Source organism: Alosa alosa, chromosome 23, assembly GCF_017589495.1.
Source record: "Alosa alosa isolate M-15738 ecotype Scorff River chromosome 23, AALO_Geno_1.1, whole genome shotgun sequence".
In the NCBI taxonomy this organism is placed as follows: domain Eukaryota; kingdom Metazoa; phylum Chordata; class Actinopteri; order Clupeiformes; family Clupeidae; genus Alosa; species Alosa alosa.
The window spans coordinates 5,600,882-5,619,465 of record NC_063211.1 but is presented as its reverse complement, the minus strand read 5'-3'; the positions used below and the strand labels follow the sequence as shown (position 1 = coordinate 5,619,465).

General features: G+C 46.7%; 1 protein-coding gene across 1 annotated transcript in view; it reads left to right on the top strand.

The window, feature by feature from the left end:
- The first annotated feature begins 1,386 nt into the window (after positions 1-1,386).
- The window catches only part of raph1b (Ras association (RalGDS/AF-6) and pleckstrin homology domains 1b), a 48,037-nt gene continuing 30,839 nt past the window's right edge, over positions 1,387-18,584 (top strand). Inside the window, exons 1-2 of the mRNA XM_048235658.1 lie at positions 1,387-1,407; positions 4,273-4,349. The gene's annotated coding sequence lies outside the window, so the exon portion shown is untranslated. The remainder of the gene's footprint in view (positions 1,408-4,272; positions 4,350-18,584) is intronic.

Genomic DNA, 18,584 nt, shown 5'->3' with positions numbered 1-18,584 from the left:
CACACACACACACACACACACACACACACTGATGTTCCTCACCATTCCCTTAGACCCAGAAGCCATCCCCAGGCTAATTTCCCTCGGCTGACTGGTGCCTTGTTGGTCAATACTAATGCTCTTGTCCAGAGCTGAGGTGCTTTGGGGTTTTGCATCGATTTCCTTTGTGGTTTGGTTCTGCTTTGAGCTCGGGCGCAGCAGCTTTGTTTTGAGTTGACTGATTGGACACCATCGCATTTGGACAGATCGATGATCACTATTTATTCTGCTGCTGTTGCTGCGTCATATTTATTGGGTCTCCCCTAACATTAGCAGACTTGTGCATCACTTTTCTGTTGCAGGACCGAGAGGTGTGTGTGTGTGCGCGCGCTTGTGCGTGTTGCCGGAGGGCAAGCTGAAAGACTTTCAGACTAGGTCTAGAGGAGACTCTAAAGAGCTGTTCTAGTAGTTCTCCTTGTTTTACCGGCACACTGGCGCATCTTAGATGGTAATCTAATTCACTTTGGCAGTCTAGCTTCAGGATATATTGACAGAATGTCCCATCTGATTACACTCACACAGGAAAAGTATCGGATACATTCTGGAGTGCACAGAGCAGTGCATTTCAAAATAAGATGGATGAAGTAGGTTGCGTGTTTTAGTTTTAGTGGCACAGACAGTGAGGTTGTGAGGCTGAATGGGCAGCGTGAGGCTGAATTGTAGGTAGTTAGGGTTAGTTTATTTTTCCCTGTGGGGAAATTTATTTTCACAGATCTGTACAATAGCACCATCCCACCATAAACACATTATTCATCATCACACAACAGTAGGCTTTGCCCATGCTTCACCTTCAGTAGAACCTTGGCATGAACATAAAAAAAACTTCCACACAACACATAGCACAGACTTAAACACATTAACCACATAGAAGAGTAGCTGTGTATGCTAAGTTGCAGGCCTGCACTGAGTAAGGCTGAATGCTAGCTGTGTATGAATGAAAGCTGGAGACCCAGCAGGCCTATACTGAGTAAGGCTTAATGCTAGCTGTTTATGAATGCTAAGTTGGAGGCCCAGCAGGCCTGCACTGAGTAAGGCTGAATGCTAGCTGTGTATGAATGCTAAGTTGGAGGCCCAGCAGGCCTGCACTGAGTATGGCTGAATGCTAGCTGTGTATGAATGCTAAGTTGGAGGCCCAGCAGGCCTGCACTGAGTAAGGCTGAGTGCTAGCTTGTATGAATGCTAACATGCACGGCCCCTGACAGTGCTGACTCATTCTCGGGCATGTTTCACCCACTCTGCACATTATAATGGGCCCAAGGCTAGTTAATCAATAACCCCTCTGTCCCGATAGCAGCCACAGCCTGCTTTGATCTTGCTTTTCTTCCCAGTCTTCTTCTGTGTCCATAAAGGCTGCACTGTGACTCTGTGGTAAGTTGGTGCTTTGTCCAAATATGACCTACTTAATAATGTAAGACTTTGTCGTCTCTGTTATCTGCCACCACTATCGCTCTGCTGTGCAGTTTTGCTATGAACTCCCATCTTTGTTTCTGCACTTGAGTTAATGACGGGGGGTTTCCTATGATCTCACTTCCTCCAGCTCAGTCGGAGGGGGCTTCACGCTGCTCGGTGTGCCGTCTGCACAGGAAGTCGGAACTCTGTCTTCCGCTCGGGGGAGTAGCTTCCACGGGAAATGGGGCACACGGGCGGACACACCTGTCCTGGACTCGGCAGAGCTGTAACGAGCCTGGCCTCGGCATGGATGCTAATGACCGTTAGGACTGCAACAGTCAGTCGATTAATTGTCAAGTATTTGGTAATCAGTTAATCGGTGTGTGTCATTCTTTCTAAGGAAATATCTAACTTCTGATCGTAGTTCCTGAAACTTGAATATTTTGATCTTTACTTTTCATGTGGAGTCACACACACACATATCTCTCACTTTTCATGTGGAGTCACACACACACATATCTCTCATCCCTCCCTAGAGGGAGGTCACTGGGGAGAGCTAGCTGCTAATATCGTTAGCGGTTATGTTGTTGTTCTCTGATTCCCCACTGCTCTTTGCTCATGTGCACAAGCCATCAGTGTGCAGCGCTGCGACAGACGGCCAGAGAGTAGCACAGAGGTGTGTACCTGCGCTCTGGTCCTCTTCAAAGGACATCCAGCTCCTGACAAACAGCTTGGATGATGGATGATGGAGCTAAAATGGCTGCCTGAGTATACCTCTGGACTTTGGCCATGTTGGTTTGCTTTGTCTGTGTGTGTGGCCATGTTGGTTTGCTTTGTCTGTGTGTGTGTGTGTGTGTGTGTGTGTGTGTGTGTGTTTGTTTGGACTGGTGGGCAAATGGTAAGGTTGCAAACACAGAGCTTTTAATCTGTTTTGTTTAAAGTGTTTTGTTATCGTGCCAGAGCTCATCGAACAGGGTTTGCCGTAACTGCCATGCCCAGCCCTGTGTCTGATATCACTCACTAGCCACTGTTGTGCTGCTATAATGTCAGAATCCAGACTGGTATGTTCAGAATGCTTGCCTCCTCTGTGTGTGTGTGTGTGTGTGTGTGTGTGTGTGTGTGTGTGTGTGTGTCTGTGTCTGAGAGAAAAAGAATCTATATCATTAGAGATGACGTGTGAGTGTGTGCAGATCATATTCCATCTTTATTAATGGTATAGACACTAAAGAAGAACAACATTAGCAGATAGCTCCCCCACCACTGAGGCCAGTCATCATGACTTAACATAATACTCCATGTGCCATAGCACATGAAGTCATGGAACACCAGACACCAGAAACGGCTATTTTGTTTTGGTCAGTAGCCACCAGAAATGGCTATTTTGTTTTGGTCATTAGCCGCGCTCGGGTTAAATACCAGAAACGGCTATTTTGTTTTGGTCAGTAGATGTGCTCGGGTTGAACACCAGAAACGGCTGTTTTGTTTTGGTCAGTAGCCGTGCTCGGGTTGAATACCAGAAACGTCTGTTTTGTTTTGGTCAGTAGTTTTGGTCCGTAGCCGTGCTCTGGTTGAATACCAGAAACGTCTGTTTTGTTTTGGTCAGTAGTTTTGGTCAGTAGCCGCACTCGGGTTGAATACGCTGCTTTCGCTCTTTATGCTGCTCTCCGCTGATGACCAACACCAATACTGAGGAAATCAGACCCTGCTGTCCATGGCTTACCCTGATACGTTTAAAAGATACATTTCGTCCAGTTCATCAAACAAGTGTACACATATGATTATGATGGCTACTTTTTTTACATTGTGTGCATCCTATTTATTTCCGATGGAAAAAACAACACACATGCACACAGTCACGCTGATGGCAGCTAGTTTGTGTCTATTTATAGATGCTGAATAATCAGCTCATTTTTACTGGAGAACTCATGAAATACTTGTGGTTGAGGAGCTTGTGCAATGTAACTCCAGGAATGACATGATGCCATGTTTAACATCATCACATTGGGATCAAAACCAGAGCTCTGTGATCTCTACGCCCACACTCATTCTCTCTCTCTCTCTCTCTTGCCCCCCAACACACACACTGAGGAACACATGACCACTGACCAGTGAGTGGGGTCATCATAATACCACATGTTGTCTTGTGGACTCGCAGTGTACACAGTTGTTCCTGGTATTTCCACACACACTCATGCGCACACACACACACACACACACACACATACCTCTCCAGTTTCTGCACCAGCAGTTTTGGATGTGTGATTCACTCAGGCGAGTCAGATCTCCCTCTCTCTTTCTCCATTCATGTTGTTGTGATTTGGCTGAGTCATTAGTCTGAATCAGAGCAGTCGAATGCCATTCGTGTGGACATGATTAACTGGAGTGGTGAGGTTTCTGGCCCGGTGACGCGTCCACTCAGTGACACACCGCTAGTGGCCAGCTCAGCACTTTGATGTTCTTCCAATCAGTCCAAATGTCTGTTTTCTAGGTTGGCTAAAAATAGGCACTTTTTAGATGGGAGTCCTGTTCTCTTTTTTCTATCTTTTTTTCTCTCTCTCTCTCTCTCTCTCTGTGTCTCACACACACACACAGACACACACAGAAAGAACACACCTGCTTTTGTTTACCGTGGTGATGACCTAGCGTGCAGTGCCAGTGGGGCTAACTGGTTATCTCAGGCTGGTGCCCAGTTGTTCAGACAGGCACCCTTGCGTGTGTGTGTTTTGGAATGCCTGACCCCCCCCCTCCCACACACTGACCCAACCCCCCTACCCCATAATGTCTTCTCAGGTTCATGTTCATCATCACTCATTCCTCTCTCTCTCTCTCTCTCTCTCTCTCCAGAAATCCTGACGTGTGGGTGAGTGTGAGCGAGAGGGTGTGTGAGACGCTGGCAGAAAGCACCCGCACCAGAACCAAAGGTGAGTCCTCGTTTAATCACACTCCCTTACCCACAATCCCCTGCTGTGTGTGTTTCGCCCGTGAACCAGTTCTCCTGTTCTAATATTAGAAGAAATGATCTCTGCCTCGCACAAATTTAAGCTGTGTGTGTGAGAGGGTGAGAGTATGTGTATGGTCATTGGTGTGTCGTTGTGCAATCTCATCATGTTATGCTGCTTAAACATTCCAAAAAATGAAAGATGAGTATTTTGAGTGCCATGGCAACAGCCTCTGCAGCATATCTGTTCTGTTTCCTTGGTTTCCAGGCCACCGAGAGGGGAAGAGAGAGAGAGAAAAAAAGAGAGAGAGAGAGCGAACGAGGGAGTGAGTGAGCGAAGGCGTTGGAGAAGATACAGGGATGAGAGTAGTAGCTTTAGGTCCTTAAGAGTGAGAGGAGGGGAGGGGAGAGGGGAGTCAAGAACACTGTCAGAAGGCTTTTTGGCTAGAGATGGGGAGAGAGAGAGAGAGAGAGAGAGAGAGAGATGGAGAGAGATGGAGAGAGAGAGCTGGAGAGAGAGATAGAGAAAGACAGAGAGAGAGAGGTTGAGAGTAGAGTCAGCAAGTTTTTGGTGGCCCTGTGCCAGCCCTGTGCCAGCCCTAAGGGAAGTCTTGTGAGCCAGTATGCTCGTCTGTGACGTTGGAAAGATTGTCCTCGGAAAGGTCGGAGCGCGGGTGAGGGCGAGTGCTCAAACTCAATCATGCAAGTGAGAATGGCCGTCGCACTAGTGGTAAAACACTGCATGACCTTTTAGTCCAGAGACCCGATAGCCGTCTGCCGCAGCCAGAGGATGCCAGTAAGGGCCGATGGGTGGCCACTGCTTAAGGCGTGGCCGTGGATAGGTTACCGGCTACGCTAGACAGAGATGACTCACGACACTATACGACCAATGCAGTAATATATACAGTAATTTTCATCTTAATCAGTGACTTCCTGCGTTTATGTGATTGCTGTTGTATGGTTTGATACATGTCTCATGGACTGACAGCAAAGAGTATAGAAGTAACTTCTATACTCTTTGCTGACAGACAGACTGAGTGATGGTTAGCCGTTAGCTGTGGCTGTCTGACAAGTTGAGCTAGTCACTCACTCCTCCGCACTTCTCCCCTGAGGTCACAGGGTCATTTGCCTACCGAGTGGAAGAACCAGTTCTCTGAGTGTGTTCAATCTCTCTCTCTCTCACACACACACACACACACACACACACACACACACACACACACACACACACACACACACACACACACACACACACACACACACACTAACAGCAGAAAAAGTAATTAAAAGTATATAAACACAACTAAGCAATAAGGACAGTAGAAGATAAAGAATATACATAAAGTATCTATCTATCCGCGCATGTGCACAGGGACACTGTTTTATATAGCTTGTGCTCTTTAAGAAGATGACATTTCTTGCTACTGGATGAGGTGAGGCAAGAGTGTCTTATTTTGCTCCTGGGGCCTTTACACACACACACACACACACACACACACACACACACACACACACACACAGTTAGACACAGTTAGACAAGTATTCAGCATTAGCTCAGTGAGATCAGTTAGCCATGCTCTAGTGAGTCCCAAGCTCTGAGATGTAGTGGGGTCACATAGTGCGTGAGCGAGCGAGTGAGACAGAGACCGTGTCCACTGGAGGATACCACCTGGATAGAACAGGGGGGACTAAGGGGAGAGAAACGGTGTCCACTGGAGGATACCACCTGGATAGAACAGGGGGGACCTAATGGGAGAGAGACGGTGTCCACTGGAGGATACCACCTGGATAGAACAGGAGGGGGTCATCAGGCTTGATTTCTCATTTGGACTCAAGCCCTGACATCGCATACCAGAACTCTCTCCCTCATACTCAGCAATTTTGAGTGTGTGCGTGTGTCTGTTTTTGTGTGTGTGTGTGTGTCGAGTGGACGGGGAAGGGGTTGTCATTTGCTGCTGGTGGTTTGTAATGGAAGAGAAGAAAGAGCTCATCAAACTCTCTCTATCCCCTGCTTTCTCACTCTCTCTCACACTCTGTGTGTGTGTGTGTGTGTGTGTGTGTGTGTGTGTGTGTGTGTGTGTGTGTAGATAGATGGTTGTGTGAGTATGACAGGAGGAGGAGATGAGGTCATTTAGATTGCATGTGGAAATGAGCAAACGGAAGCGATCGGATGTTTTCAGATGGACACACAGTGTTGGGAGCAGAGGGAAAACGACCACACAGAGACGAGAAGGATGTGGCAGCACACTTCCTCTTTTTGGGGTCAGTGTTACGGTCCTGCTCAGTTCCATGTGGTTGACCTTCCCCCCCAAGCTGACAGACCCCACTCAACTTGAACCTGTGTGCACCTGCCACTAATTAGACTGTTGAAACAGAGCCCTATTCAGCGGTAACCACCTTCAGGACGTGTTACACGACCCAAAACAAAAAGGCGTCAGTTTAATAACCCCACCGACACCACACAGTCCTGTTGAGTGTGGACTGTGAGGACTGGCACCTGCAGAAGTCAGTGACCCGGCTGGTTCTGGCACCACCAGCAGTCAAGTGACCAGCTGGTTCTGCCTGCTACAACAGCATTTTGTGGATGTGGGGGGGACGTCCTGTGTCACTGTGTCACTGTGGCCGGTGAGTGAGTGCGAGAAGCCCAAGGCGGGAGCGGGCGGCCCTCGGTCAGCTATATTTAACACCAGGGCGGAACAGAAAGTGATCTGTGTGGACGAGAGCAGCACTGAGTCCCCCACAGACTAGAATGAGCTCGGCCCAGCCAGCTGAAAACCCAGACGAGCGCACGAGAGCTTGAAACACATGGCTCCGATCAATATGCTGCGTTGTGTGATGTTATTGCAGGAAGTATCGGGTGTGAAAGTACATTTTGAACTCTGTGTGTGTGTGCCCCACCTTTTTAAGACACACACAAGTGCAGTCACACACAAGTGCAGTCACACACAAGTGCAGTCACACACCTCTTTTGCCCTCCGAGTGGGACACGCCCTACTAAGCTGTAATTTGAACTGCTGTCAAAGGAGCTCTTTCATTGCTAGTTGGCGGCCACAGTATATGTCTACTGTACAGTCTATGTGTACAGTCTACAACCTTCAGGTTCAAGACTAAGTGTGTGTGTGTGTGTGCACGCATTTTCAGGAACAAACACACACAAGTAAAATCTGTCTGTCACCGCAGCATTACCAGATGGATTGAGTGACTGGCATCTGTCAGGTTGTGTTGGGCCGTGATATGAGGCCTGTTACACTGCACAGACACAATCACAGACACAGACCCAGCTCCTACTAGGGGGAGGCTTGCCACTTCCTGTGGAAGAAGAGAGCCACTCTGTATGCGCAGGAGTAATTAGTGGGAATGAAGGGCTTGTGATGGAGAGACAGAGAGGAAACACCGAGGAGAGGGAGAGAGGGAGGGAGAGAGAGGGAGGGAGAGAGAGGAGAGGGAGGAGGATGGAGAGAGGAGAGGGAGGAGGAGAGGAGAGGGAGAGAATTTTGAGAAGAAAACACAGAATAGTGTGAGGCCAGTAGAGCACATAATCATTCAGCCTTGTAATGACACACACACACACACACACACACTCAGCACACAGCAAATATACCCATGCTTTTCCAACTGCATGCAAGTACACACGCTCACTCATACTCACATACTTCTACACACACACACACACACTCCCATACTCATGCAGACACATTTCCAGTCAGTGGTGAGCCGGTTCTGTTCACTGAAGCTTTGCGTGAGGAGTGGCGTGTCCTGTGTGTGTCCGCCTCACTGTTGTTCGTTTATGGCCTCATCTAAACGCGTCCCGGGCCAAGCAGCGTCACGAGCTCTCTGTGAATCATTAGTCTCCAGTGTGTTTATCTGTTAGAAGTGTGTGTGTGTGTGTGTGTGTGTGAGAGCAGTGTTTGGAAGCCGCTGCATATGGGTGTGTTCCCATGTGTGATGTTGGGACACATGGAGGAGGATATAGTTTATTACACATGTATGAACAACAATATGTGATGTGGGTGTGTGCATGATTGGGTGTGTGCATGATTGGGTGTGTGCATGACTGGGTGTGTGTGTGTGTGTGTGTGTGAGTGTGAAAGGGTCAGTTAGGTGGTGTTGAGTGGGTGATTTCCCATGTAGTGGTGCAGGGGATTTTTCTCCCTGGGTCTCTCTGTGTCCAGGACCTCCTGCACTTCTATTCTTAACCGGGCGCTTCCATCTCCCACTGAGGTGGTGTGTGTGTGTGTGTGTGTGAGATACGGGCTCTTCCCTCTCACGCCCAGTGAGCTCAGCAGAACACACCTCGCTCACACGCTCCCTCCTCCCACACACATCACCTCACACACCCTCTTTAACAACACACACACACACACACACACACACAGACAAACATGCAAATGTGTGTTAACAGCTGTGATGTGATTGACTGGCTGAAGCAGTGTTTCTGGGCTGCTTGGTTATGTCTCCTATGTGTAAGTACTAATTTGTGTGTGTGTGTGTGTGTGTGTTTGGCTGCTTCATGGCTGTAAGGTTGAGTGGAGTTGATGGTAAGATCCTGTGTGTGCCCACCCCCGCGCCATCTCCCGTCATTTCCACTTCCTTCTGTTCTCTTCCCACACACACACACACACACACACTCATACTCATACACACACATTGAGCGCAGTGGGGTTATGGGTGGGTGGCAGCTCCAGGAATAGAGTAGCTCCACGCCCAGCTGCCAGTGAAAAGCCTGCGCTGCTCCCAGCACCCGGCCAGCCGAGCCCTTTAATGACAAATGGGTGATTAGGATCTGACTTTTCTCCCACAATGCCCCCTGCTCCCCCCGCCGCCTCACAATGAGCTGCTAAATGTCGCAGGAGCCCCGCGCCGCTCCCACACACACACACACACACACACACACACACACACACACACACACACACTCAGGAGCTCCACGCCACCCCTCCTGATGGCACACTCCCACGGGGGTCCGAGTGCCAAGAGCCTCCTGAACACACACACACACACATGCACACACATTAGCAACCACGCAACCACATACACAATAACACAGCGCGCACACACACACACACATACATTAGCAACCATGCAACCACATACACAATAACACAGCACACACGCACACACATACACACTAACACTAACACACACACACACACACACACAGGCTCCTGAATAACGAGGAGAGGGGGGAAAGTTAGGGGCCGATTAGGAAGTTAGGGGAGCGTGGGGAAAGTTAGGGCTGATGGGGAGAAGAGAAGGAGGGTTTTAGACGTCACTTTTTTCATCTCCTTCCACAGATGGCCCAGGAACTTTAATAGAGAACATATGGTGGACGTCATCATACGGAACAGATTGGAACATAAAAATATCACCTTCGTTCTCTCTGGCTCTCTGCCTCTCTGTCCGTTTGGCTGGTGGACACTTGTAGGCCCGTTCACACAGACAGACCCCTCTGAGTGGTGACCGCATCTTCTCACCGTTGTGTAGTCTAGCTGCGTGTTTTAATGATGAGCTGAACCATCCCCCTCCACATATACAGATTGTCAGTGTGTTTATCGGCTGAGTTGCAAACGCGCCAACCAGTGGTTTGTGTCTGTCACCTTGCCAAAAACATGACTACCAGGTTGTGTGTGTGTGTTTGTGTGTGTGTGTGTCTGCTGCTGCAGTTCCACACACTCATGATCGTCTTATGTAGGACTTACCCTTAAGAAGCCATGCAGACCCAATCCTCAAGGGTGTGGGTGTGTGTGTAAAGTGGAAAGTTAAACAGCATCTCTCTTTGTCTTTCCTGGTGTGTTTAACGTTATTCCAGAGGCATGAGATGTATATGCAGTGCAGACACATATGGAGTGTAGTGAAGACTGCTTTGTTTCAGCAGAGGAATATGCACACACACACACACATACACACACACACACACACACACACGCACACACACGCACACAGGGATGTACACAAAACGGTGATCTGGAATATTTACTCACCACACACACACACACACACACACGCACGCACGCACGCACACAGGGATGTACACAAAACGGTGATCTGGAATATTTACTCACCACACACACACACACACACACACAGGCTCCTGAATAACGAGGAGAGGGGGAAAGTTAGAGGAGGGGAGAAGTTAGGGAGCCTGGGGAAAGTTAGGGAGCGTGTGGGAGAAGAGAAGGAGGGTTTTAGACGTCACTTTTTTCATCTCCTTCCACAGATGGCCCAGAACTTTAATAGAGAACATATGGTGGACGCCATCATAATGAACAGATTGAACATAAAAATATCACCTTCGTTCTCTCTGGCTCTCTGCCTCTGTCCGCTTGGCTGGTGGACACTTGTAGGCCCGCTCACACAGACAGACCCCTCTGAGTGGTGACCGTGATCTTCTCACCGTTGTGTAGTCTAGCTGCGGTTTTAATGATGAGCTGAACCATCCCCTCCACATATACAGATTGTCAGTGTGTTTATCGGCTGAGTTAAAAACGCTACCAACCAGTGGTTTGTGTCTGTCACCTTGCCAAAAAACATGACTACCAGGTTGTGTGTGTGTGTTTGTGTGTGTGTGTGTCTGCTGCTGCAGTTCCACACACTCATGATCGTCTTATGTAGGACTTACCCTTAAGAAGCCATGCAGACCCAATCCTCAAGGGTGTGGGTGTGTGTGTAAAGTGGAAAGTTAAACAGCATCTCTCTTTGTCTTTCCTGGTGTGTTTAACGTTATTCCAGAGGCATGAGATGTATATGCAGTGCAGACACATATGGAGTGTAGTGAAGACTGCTTTGTTTCAGCAGAGGAATATGCACACACACACACACATACACACACACACACACACACACACGCACACACACACGCACACAGGGATGTACACAAAACGGTGATCTGGAATATTTACTCACCACACACACACACACACACACACACACGCACGCACACAGGGATGTACACAAAACGGTGATCTGGAATATTTACTCACCACACACACACACACACACACACACACACACACACACACACACACACACACAGGCATATACACAGAACGGTGATCTGGAAACAGTCAGAGCTGTCTTCACCGAGGGAGTGGAAGGTTTATGTGTATTCCCTGTGAAGGTATGAGTACAGGTGTGTGTGTGTCTGTGGGCCGATGAAATATACTCTCCAAAAATGCAGCATGTTACATTGTATTCAATTGTAATTATCTGCAGTGTGACACTGTAGGCAAAAGCCATCCTGTGTGTGTGTGTGTGTGTGTAAGTGTGTGAGTAGTGAAAAACAGCTGACACAAGATTAGATTAGATTAGATTAGATTAGATTAGATTAGATTAGATTCAACTTTATTGTTATTGTGCAGAGTACAAGTTTAACCAGAAGTGCATAAAAGCAGAAGTGTATAGGCAGGTGGTGCATAAACAGGACAAGATATATAGTGCAGTGTTGACAGTAGTATACAGCTGGTTTACAGAAATAGTCAGGACCAGATTTCAGGATTCTGTAACCCTGTAGGCATTTTTGAGGAAAAGTTGTTATACAGCATTTTTAGATAGTTCAAATTGTCCTTAATACAAATCCACCATATAACATTTTTTTAGGTCCCCAGTTTCTCGGAACTTTCATTCAAAAATAGATGCCTTGCACTCAGGCGAGAGAAATACTGGTAGATAGGGTAACATTTTAAACTTTTATGTATCACCACAAAACTTTCCCAGTTTGTCACTTACATTAAGTATTTTTTGTATTACAAGTTTTCTGAAATGTAATGTTTAAATATGTAAATGAGGCTTAATCTACTGAAATATGTGCTAATATGCATACATTTCCAAATTTGACATGTACACATTGGATGAAGCCATTTGAGGGTAAAGGTTGTTATACATGATATTTTGAAGGTTCAATGTCTCCTGAATATAAATCCACTATATAACATATTCATTAGGGTACCAGTTGTTAATATTTTGTACTGAAACAATATGCGTCTCAGACACTTTCAAAACACCACCGTATGAATGGGGCAAAAACACAACAAAAACATTGATATCACCGTAAAACTCCGTTTTCTGAAATGTTATTTTTACTTATCATTGATTCATACAAGTATCACATGACATTCTGCATTTGCAAGCAGCAGTACATGGGTTAGGCTTACAACTGCATCTAGCTGTCTTGCATCCTTTGGTGCAACCACAGGAGATGAACTCCTCACAAGCATCCGGAACCGGCGGTAGTGACATGAGTTGAGGAACAAGTGAACTTTCCTCCATTTTCCATCCCATGGTCTCAGGGGGTGGCAGAATTGGCTGCTGCATGTGGGCCTGCCACCAGACCAAAGCCTGGAAGTGAGAACGCTGAATGTGGAAGTAGAGAGAATCTCTGGTTGGTGGCAGTCTTTCTATTGTCATGCCCTTCACAAACATGCTTACTTGAACGTCGTTGATGTTGTCAACATTCACTGCTCCATACGGTTTGCAGAAAAAACGTTCTACATTCTGAATGGTGAGTTCACTAAGATAAGGACCTTCATCAAGCCCCTTTAACAGATGATGATGCTGTACAAATACATCCCAACATGACTTTTTTGTGCGTCCAGCAATGTACGAAGTCACTTCCAGTCAAGCGCATGAAAACCTGGAAGCAGATTGAGGACCTGTGGTTCCATCTGCAAATGTTCTACTATGGCATGAACTGGAATGTACTTTCTGTCCTTTGCTGTACCTGCCTTCATCCAGATCATGTGGAAATGGGCAATCAGCAGTACCAAGATGTCGGTGTCTCTCGCTGAGACAACAATATTTGATGCGTTGCTTCTAATGCAGTGAAGAACAATTCTTGTGTCTGCTTCTTCATGCTTGGCTTCCAAGCAGTCAGTGTTAAAGCCTTCAGCTAAAGATCAGCCTTGTTGTCTGCATGAGCAATAAAGTTCTCCCACTTTGCAGGAAGAGGCAAATCTCTGCTCTCAATTGGTCTTCTGATTGCCACCAAGCCTCTTTCACGGCGCTTTAGTGTTCTACTTTTGATAAAATTTTGGTAGTGATCAAACAAAACATCAATTCGCTGGAATTGTGCTCCACTTCTGAGAACAGATTCCACAAAAACATCAGCAAGGTCCCCAAAACTCTTTGCTGCTTGTGGCTTTCCAATGGCAATGACCAGAGCTTGACCATCAATGATGAGCATTGGTTCATCCCGAATGTCTCTGTTATCAAGGTGGTTGGGACATGGAATGCCAGCAGCTAGAATCTTAGTAAACACTGCCTTTGAACCTGAACGAAGCTAACCATTTACATCTGCCAGAGACAAGGGCACAACAAATAGTTCATGCATCATAATGCTGTCAAGATTGACTGGGCGCTCTGCATCATATGCAGCAGTGAGGCGTTGCAGAATGTTTCCTGTTTTTAGAACTGACTTCTTAACTTCAAACAAAGACGCAAACGTTAAATACTTGTTCTTTTTAAGTTTGTCCCTGAACAAGACTCTCCCCCCTCCCCCAGATGGCAACAGCCTCTCAACAACAAATGTATCTAATTGACTTTGACCTTTCTGTGGTGCTGTCAACAGCTCGCTTTCAATATCCTGCGTGGCCAAGTCTTTGTTTGCAATGTGTTGCAGGGTCTGGGACAGGTTGGCAAAGAAAAGGCCAAACCTCTGCAAGACTGCAAGCAAAGCATCTTCATCTGCATTGTCCCGTTTCATTCAGACTTTTGTCATTTCACTATGGATGTAGTTATCATCTGGTCCCTGGCCAAAAGCAACTTTAGTGTCATGGGCAAGACTGGATTGGAGGTTGAAAGACAGAGCCCACCTACTTAGTGCTGAGGATGTCTTTGTGTTTCCAACAATGCCTCCGCCTTTCTTTCCAATACACCATAGCCACTCATTACATTACATTTGGCTGACGCTTTTTAACCAAAGCGACTAACAACATGGTAAACAGTAAGTTTTAGAACAATTCTCACAATTTTAGGACCGTTTAAAAAAAAACATTAGAGTACAGTAAGAATAAGTCGTCGGTGAGTGCTGTTTTTAGCAGTTACTTGTCAGTTTAAAAAACGGCTGGTGAGTGCTAGGATCAGTAAGACTTGTTGTAAGTGTTGCTATGAGAGTAGATGTTCTCTAAAGAGCTGGGTCTTCAGGAGTTTTTTGAAAGTGGAAAAGGATGTCCCTGCCCTTGTAGGAACTGGCAGTGTGTTCCACCAACGAGGAACAACAGATGAGAAAAGTTTGGATTGGCTTGAGCGCACGGTGGTAGAGCTAGACGTCGTTCGTCAGAGGAGCGCGGTCTGGAGGTAGTGTAAGTCTGTATGAGGGCATTCAAGTAGGTGGGAGCAGAACCGAGACTACTTTGTAGGCAAGCATTAGAGACTTGAATTTGATGCGGGCCGCCATAGGTAGCCAGTGTAGCTGGATGAGCAGCGGGTAACATGTGCCCTTTTGGGTTGGTTGTAGACCAGATGCGCCCGCCGCCGTTCTGGATCATCTGAAGTGGTTTCACTGCGCAGGCTGGGAGACCTGTCAGGAGGGCATTGCAGTAGTCGAAATGTGAGATGACTATTGCCTGAACCAGAAGTTGGGTAGCATCTTGAGTCAAGTAAGTCCTGATTTTCCGTATGTTGTAGAGTGCGAAACGGCATGACCGGGCGACTGAGGCAACATGATCTGAGAAGTTTAGTTGGTTGTCGAGAACAACTCCTAGATTTCTTGCAGTCCTGGTCGGTGAAACAGACAGGAGTCAAATTTGATGTTGATGTCGTGGTGTATGGTAGGTTTAGCTGGGATGACCAGCAGTTCAGTCTTTGAGAGGTTCAGCTGGAGGTGGTGCCTTCATCCATGTAGCTATGTCTGAAAGGCAATCTGAGATCCGTGCTGAAACCAGGGGTCGTCAGGTGGAAAGGACAGATAGAGCTGTGTGTCGCCTGCATAGCAGTGGTATGAGAAGCCGCGTCTTTAACGGATAATCTGTCCCAAGGAGGTGGTGTAGATAGCAAAGAGGAGGGGCCCAGCACTGAGCCTTGGGGACCCCTGTGGTGAGATGGTGAGGTGCGGATAGCTGACCAAGCCATGATAATGCTAAACGGCGTCCCTGTGAGGTAGGATTCAAACCAGGAGAGAGCAGAACCGGAGATTCCCATGTCAGCGGTATAGAGAGAAGGATACGGTGATTAACGTGTCAAAGGCAACCGATAAGTCAAGCAGAATGAGTACTGATGACCGGCGGTCGCCCTGGCTTCTTTAAGGCTTCTGTTACAGACAGCAGAGCCGTTTCGGTAGAGTGGCCGCTTTTGAACCCAGACTGATTTGGATCCAGAAGGTTGTTCTGTGAAAGGAAGTCAGAGACCTGTTTGGAGACTGCTCGTTCAATGCCTTTGGATAGGAAAGGCAGTAGTGAGACAGGGGCGGTAGTTCTCGACTTGAGCAGGGTTGAGAGAAGCTTTCTTAAATGCTAACGGTGTTACCGGGCCACTTTGAACGCTGTTGGAAATGTGCGGAGGTTAAGCGAGGCATTGATCACATGTGTGATAGCTGGAAGCGATGGTCGGGCTGATGGACTGAAGTAGGCTCAGTGGGTATAGGGTCCAGTGAGCATGTGGTAGACGGCTGTATGTCAGGAGTCTGGACACTTCACTCTCGGAGAGAGGCGTGAATGCTGAAAAAAGATGTTCCAGCAGTCCCTAGAGGTTGTAGGAGTCGCGGTATCTGAGTCAGATCGTTGAGTGGGCATGTAGAGAATTGACTGCTGATTGCGCCACTTTGTTTGTAAAAATGAGGCGAGGGTATCTGCAGTAAGGCTGGATGGAGGAGGAGGCAGCTGAGGGTTGAGTAGCGATTTGAAGGTTGAGAAAAGTTTTCGAGTCATAGTCACTCCTGACTATGATCAGGGTCCACTTGGTTGAAGCGGTGACTACAAAGTTTCTGGCATCAAACTCCGTTTTTACTGGTTTAGGAAGTTGGTGCATTTCATTCAGGTAGATAGTGCCCCACCGTGCATAATTGATGTGGTTATACCGCATGAAAAAGGGCAACATTTTCTGGAATGCAGCAATGCACAAAGGTGCAGATCCCAGATTCCATCCCTCTGTGCACAAATGAATAATGCTCGAGTTATTTAGGAAGCCTGATAATGGTACAAGCAAAGTGTCCAGTTGTGTCAAGCCGCCTTAGTTTTAAAACTAGCCATTTTGATGCGATCATAGTAGTACCCCTAGCTTAAGTTTGGAAATGTGTGCATTAGCCCATATTTCAGTAGATTAAGCCTCATTTGCATATTTAAACATTACATTTCAGAAAACTTGTAGTACAAAAACTACTTGTCTTAATGTAAGACACCAACTGGGAAAGTGTTGTGGTGATACATAGAAGTTAATTTTTTTTTCCCTATCTACCAGTATTTTCTCGCCTGAGAGCAAGGCATCCATTTTTGAAGGAAAATTCTGAGAAACTTGGGCCCTAAAAAAATGTTATATGGTGGATTTGTATTTAGGACCCTTTGAACCAGAGCCATATAAAGGTACCTTTATATGGCTCTGCTTTGAACTATCTAAAAATGCTGTATAACAACTTTTCCTCAAAAATGCCTACTGCCTCTTTTCTGAGGCCTTTTTTCAATGTTTGGTCCAGACTAAAAGTAGTTTACAGTAATATAAATTAAATATAAATATGTGCAATGTATTAGCAGTAAGTGCAGAATAGATATGGCTATGTAGTATGAACAATGTATGAACAACATGTACAGATATGTGCAGTGTAGTAGCAGTACCATTTTAAGAGTAGTAAGAATAATATAAATATATGCAGTGTATTAACATAATATATTATAAAAAAAACAGAATGAATATGGATATTTAGTATGAACCAGCACAATGGGAATGTGTAGAAGAATCAGGGCGGTAGATATACGCTTTTGAACCCTGTTCTCACCACCTCTGAAGTGTGCAGGGTAGTCTTACTGTCAACAGTATCAGTAGCCTGACATGGACCTACATCTTTAGATTCTCACTGAAACACTGAACAGTTTTTATCATGAAGTGTCCCATTTGTAATGTCCAAAGGATAACCAGTGCACACTACCAGTCTAGTGCACACTACTAGTCTAGTGCACACTACTAGTCTATGCTACATCACGAGATGTCCGAGGAACTCCTCAGACTTCCTCACAGATGAATGGAAAGTGAATTCATCTGCATACGTTGCGTATGGCAGATACATCTGTGCTGACCAGCAGCTGTATTCCCTTGGTCCCCCCGGTCCCCCTCCCCACTCATAGTTCAGGTTCAGGGTAGACGTGACAAAGGAAGCCCTGGGCCCTCAGTGACCTGGCCCCAGCGGCAGCACTTTCACAGCTGTAGCAGAACACACACACAATACTGTACACACACACACACACACACACACACACACACACACACACTCACACACTCATTCACACTCTTTCTCACACTCACACACTCTCTGACACTTTCTCTGTGCACACAGACACAGACACCAGCAGCCACTTCCTTGGGCAACTCTCATGTGAGGGCCTCCCTAGACCTGAGTCAGAAGGTCATATTCCTTGACCTCTGTTTTGGCCACAGATTTGATCCTGATTCTGATTCTATGGGTCTGGCACTCCAGCTCTGGATTTTGAGCAGCCATGTTAACAACTGACAGCTGGCTGTAAGGCATGTAAAGAGCTATGCTGAGCCGTCCCAGGACATGCTGCTCCTCCGGAGCCGTCGGGCTGCTCCAGTCTGCCCTGGTTCCTCCAGGAGGCAGACACCATTTCTCTCGTGGCGTCTGGGGAGAAGTCAGATGACTGGCAGGAGGACAATGCAGAGGACCAGAATCCTGCAGCCCTGGCTGCCTTATAACATGGATTGTGCTTTTGTTTTGGGTCTCGGAACAACAAGGCCTAAAATTAGCCTGAGCATTGCTTTACCCACAATTCCACTGAACCCTCATGGGAGGCATTTTTTATAGTACATGAAATATCTACATTTCTCATTAATATGTAGAAAACCTGATCCTTGCATGTGCCAGATTAAGTCCAAAACTGAGTGTACTTGGACAGTAAAGGGTGATTCACACCAAGAGTGATAACGATAACTATAACCATAACGATAACAGCGTCCACACTGAGCAACGATAAACAAAGTCTCTCCTTGTGTTAATGAATGTGACGGCTAAAATTTGATGGGTTCTGATTGGATATTAGCTTTTTATCGTTATCAAAATCGC